General features: G+C 41.2%; 1 non-coding gene across 1 annotated transcript; it reads right to left on the bottom strand.

Annotated features, from left to right (window-relative positions):
- Nucleotides 1-1,993: 1,993 nt before the first annotated feature.
- On the bottom strand, nt 1,994-2,100 carry LOC114380655. The gene has a single exon (XR_003659828.1). It is a non-coding gene; the product is annotated as a small nucleolar RNA R71 (small nucleolar RNA).
- Between the last annotated feature and the right edge of the window lie 2,825 nt (nt 2,101-4,925).

Genomic DNA, 4,925 nt, shown 5'->3' with positions numbered 1-4,925 from the left:
GATTTTCTGGTGTTGTTTCTTTTTGAGGACGAAGCCCAACTCTCTTTGAGGTTTCGCTTGAAATGTGGTTCCCTGGCAGTTTTCCCTTCACCAGTTATCCCAAATTCGTGAATATTAATCAGTGCACGCTTCGTGTTCGATTAATTGCCTCTGAGCCTAACTTGCGTTCATGCTTAATGGACGAAGGGCTAACTGGTGTATGTGGTGCCTAATCACGTATTGACAACCCTAAGTTGATTTTCGCTTAGTAAATTGAAATAGGGTTGGATTAAGTGGTTGACTGTTAGGGACGAATTCTCCATAACCCAGGATAAGAGAATGGCTTCTGAATCAAAGGAAACAACCCGTTTTTAATATTAGTAATTTTGTATTCCAGTTTACTTGTTCTGCTCTTTAATCACAAAACAAACAAACCCCCCCCCCCCCAATCGTTACTGTTACTGCAAGTATATTATGAACATTTGGTTTGTCACTGCTCGTTGGGAAACGACCTAGGATCACTTCCTAGTTACTGCATTTTCATGTTTATTTGATTTGGGTACGGCCTCGATCAAATTTGGCGCCGTTGCCGGGGAGCAGTGTCCAAAGGTTCATAATAGCTAGCTAGTGTTGTGTGTTTAATCCTTTCGTGTTTTATGTTTAAATTGTTAGTATTGTGTTAGTATGTGTGTTAGTGTGTTTTAGTGTCCTGGTATTTTGTTTATTGTGTGTTCTGTTTCAGTTTTTCCATTAAGCGTTTCCCCTGTTTCAGTCTTGGGTGTTTTGCTGTGAAGATTGTGCTTGCGGCAAAAACAGAGTAGTAGTAGAAATCAATTAGAGATGGATTTTAGCGACCACCCATGCTGAATTATTTGAGATTTTTTGTTTTAGTAGCTAGAGTTGTTATTTTTGGCTGAATTTTTTTGTGGTAACTTCTTTTAATCCATATTTTGTGGGAAAAATAGCTAGAGCCTTTAGTTTGGTCAGATTTGAAAGTTCCAAAAAACTAGCAAAATTTGTGTTTGTCAAAACTTCAAACGGCCAACTTTTGCTCCGGTTATCAGAATCACAATTATTATATATGCATTTGGGGTAGAAAAAAATTTCCTACGCCGTGGTAGCCTGCCGTAGGCCGGCTGAGGTCTCCATCGTCCAAAAAAAGCGATTCTGTCAAAAGTTTTTTTATTTTTCAAGTTTTATTCACTTATTTTTCTTAACTTACCATTTTTAGCTTTCATAGTTAGACTTTGAATTTTTGTCTGAAATTTTTTGTGCTATCTTCTCATCATTTTATAAGGTTGCTCACAAAATTTCAAGTCATTTGGATATCATTTGAGGGTAGCTGTAGTTCAAACCTACACCTTTATTTACATGATAAGGCAACTAGTTGTGTGCATGCTGAATGTAGTGTATGACTAGAGGTAATCCATCTGACTTATAACCCTTTGATCCTGAGATAGATAGGACATTTCATAGATTAGTTAGGCATCATTTTATACCTTTTGATCATTCTGAGCATTCCATTACTAGTGAATCTGTGCATTCTGTTATTGGTGATTTTGAACATCCTGATCTTGAGCATTATAATTTTGAGCATTATGATTCTGAGCATTCTGATTTTGCACATTCTGAGAACATGGCACAACCTCCACCCCGTGAGAGGACTCTAAGGGAAATGGCTGCACCTGATTTCACCTACGAAAGCTTGTGCATCCAATACCCTGATGAGGATGTCCCATATGTTCTTAAAACTGGACTGATTCATTTGCTTCCAAAGTTTCATGGCCTTGCAGGTGAAGACCCGCACAAACATTTGAAAGAATTTCACATTGTCTGCTCAACCATGAAACCCCCAGATGTCCAAGAGGATCACATATTTCTGAAGGCTTTTCCTCATTCATTAGAGGGAGTGGCAAAGGACTGGCTGTATTACCTTGCTCCAAGGTCCATCACGAGCTGGGATGACCTTAAAAGAGTATTCTTAGAAAAAAATTTCCCTGCTTCCAGGACCACAGCCATCAGGAAGGATATCTCAGGTATTAGACAACTCAGTGGAGAGAGCCTGTATGAGTACTGGGAGAGATTTAAGAAACTATGTGCCAGTTGCCCCCACCATCAGATTTCAGAACAGCTTCTTCTCCAATATTTTTATGAAGGACTCAGTAATATGGAGAGAAGTATGATAGATGCTGCCAGTGGTGGAGCCCTTGGAGACATGACTCTTGCTGAAGCCAGAAATTTAATTGAGAAGATGGCTTCCAACTCCCAGCAGTTTAGCGCCAGAAATGATGCCATAGTCATTAGAGGAGTGCATGAGGTAGCTACAAACCCATCTGCATCATCTGAAACTAAGAAGCTTGAAGGCAAACTGGATGCATTGGTTAACTTGGTAACCCAGCTGGCCTTGAATCAGAAATCTGTACCTGTTGCAAGGGTTTGTGGTTTGTGCTCCTCTGCTGACCACCATACAGACCTTTGCCCTTCCATGCAGCAACCTGGAGCAATTGAGCAGCCTGAAGCTTATGCTGCAAATATTTACAATAGACCTCCTCAACCTCAGCAGCAAAATCAACCACAGCAGAACAATTATGACCTCTCCAGCAACAGATACAACCCCGGATGGAGGAATCACCCTAACCTCAGATGGTCCAGCCCTCAGCAACAACAACAACAGCTTACTCCTTCCTTCCAAAATGTTGCTGGCCCAAGCAGACCATACATTCCTCCACCAATCCAACAACAGCAACAACCCCAGAAACAGCCAACAGTTGAGGCCCCTCCACAACCTTCCCTCGAAGAACTTGTGAGGCAAATGACTATGCAGAACATGCAGTTTCAGCAAGAGACCAGAGCCTCCATTCAGAGCTTAACCAATCAGATGGGACAATTGGCTACCCAATTGAATCAACAACAGTCCCAGAATTCTGACAAGCTGCCTTCTCAAGCTGTCCAAAATCCCAAAAATGTCAGTGCCATTTCATTGAGGTCGGGAAAGCAATGTCAAGGACCTCAACCCGTAGCACCGTCCTCATCTGCAAATGAACCTGCCAAACTTCACTCTATTCCAGAAAAAGGTGATGACAAAAATTTACCTAAAAATTTATGTGCAGGTGAATCTTCTTCCACAGGTAATTCTGAATTGAAGAAGCAGCACATTCCCCCTCTTCCATTCCCTCCAAGAGCAGTTTCCAACAAAAAAATGGAAGAGGCAGAGAAAGAGATCTTGGAAACGTTTAGAAAAGTAGAGGTAAACATACCTCTGTTGGATGCGATAAAGCAAATTCCAAGATATGCCAAATTCTTGAAGGAGCTGTGCACTAATAAGCGGAAGCTTAAAGGAAGTGAACGGATTAGCATGGGCAGAAATGTCTTCGCATTGATTGGTAAATCTGTTCCTCAAATTCCTGAAAAATGCAAAGATCCAGGTACATTCAGCATACCTTGTATCATAGGGAATAGTAAGTTTGACAATGCCATGCTAGATTTAGGAGCTTCTGTTAGTGTTATGCCTCTGTCTATTTTTAATTCTCTATCTCTAGGCCCCTTGCTGTCAACTGATGTGGTAATTCATTTAGCTAATAGAAGTGTTGCCTACCCTGTTGGTTTCATAGAAGATGTCTTAGTTAGAGTTGGTGAACTGATTTTCCCTGTTGGTTTTTATATTTTGAATATGGAAGATGGATTTTCTCAAGGATCAGTTCCCATCATTCTAGGCAGACCCTTTATGAAAACTGCTAGAACTAAGATAGATGTTTATGCAGGCACACTGTCTATGGAATTTGGTGACATAACTGTTCATTTTAATATTCTGGATGCTATGAAATACCCATCTGAAGATCTTTCTGTATTTCGTGCTGAAATAATTGACCATGTTGTTGATGAATACATGACTGATCTTTATTCTAATCTGCATGCCTCTCACTCTTCATGCATTGAGTCTGAAATTGTACTTGATCATATGTCTGAATTTGATGCTGAGAGTGAATCTGAGAGTGATATTGATTGCATGCCTGGTGGTGGTGTTTTACCTCTTGAGATTGATTTTATAGAGTCAGATAGGACTAACCATGTTTTAGGAAGTACACATACCTCTGACTTTCTTTATGAGGTAAAGGTTGAGAAACCATCCCCTTCTACCACTGTCCAGCCGACCACACCAGAATTGAGGCCTCTGCCATCAAATTTAAAATACGCTTACTTGGATGATAGCAAGCGTTTTCCAGTGATTATATCTGCCTCCCTTGCTGATGAGCAAGAGGAGAAGTTGTTGTCAGTTCTCAAGAAGCATAAGAAGGCTATAGGCTGGACCCTGGCGGACATTCCTGGTATTAGCCCATCCACATGTATGCATCGAATAAATTTAGAGGATGGAGCTAAACCAGTAAGACAGCCATAGAGAAGACTCAACCCGGTGATTCTTGATGTAGTGAAGAAGGAGATAACCAAGCTTTTGCAAGCTGGAATCATTTATCCTATCTCTGACAGCCAATGGGTGAGTCCCGTCCAGGTAGTCCCGAAGAAGACCGGCCTCACAGTGATAAAAAACGAGAAGGAGGAGCTAATTCCTACTCGGGTGCAGAACAGTTGGAGAGTCTGCATTGATTATAGGAGGCTGAACCAGGTTACCAAAAAGGACCATTTTCCCCTGCCATTCATTGACCAGATGCTTGAACGCCTGGCAGGTAAATCCCACTACTGTTTCCTTGATGGTTTTTCTGGTTATATGCAAATTACTATTGCTCCTGAGGATCTGGAAAAGACCACATTCACCTGCCCCTTCGGCACTTTTTCCTATAGGAGGATGCCTTTCGGCCTGTGCAATGCCCCTGGTACCTTCCAGCGGTGCATGATTAGTATTTTCAGTGATTTTTTAGAAAATTGCATAGAGGTGTTCATGGATGATTTCACTGTATATGGATCCTCTTTTGATGGTTGTTTGAATAGTT

This window comes from Glycine soja, chromosome 12 (assembly GCF_004193775.1).
Source record: "Glycine soja cultivar W05 chromosome 12, ASM419377v2, whole genome shotgun sequence".
NCBI classification, from domain to species: domain Eukaryota; kingdom Viridiplantae; phylum Streptophyta; class Magnoliopsida; order Fabales; family Fabaceae; genus Glycine; species Glycine soja.
This window is presented reverse-complemented; position numbering and strand designations above follow the sequence as displayed.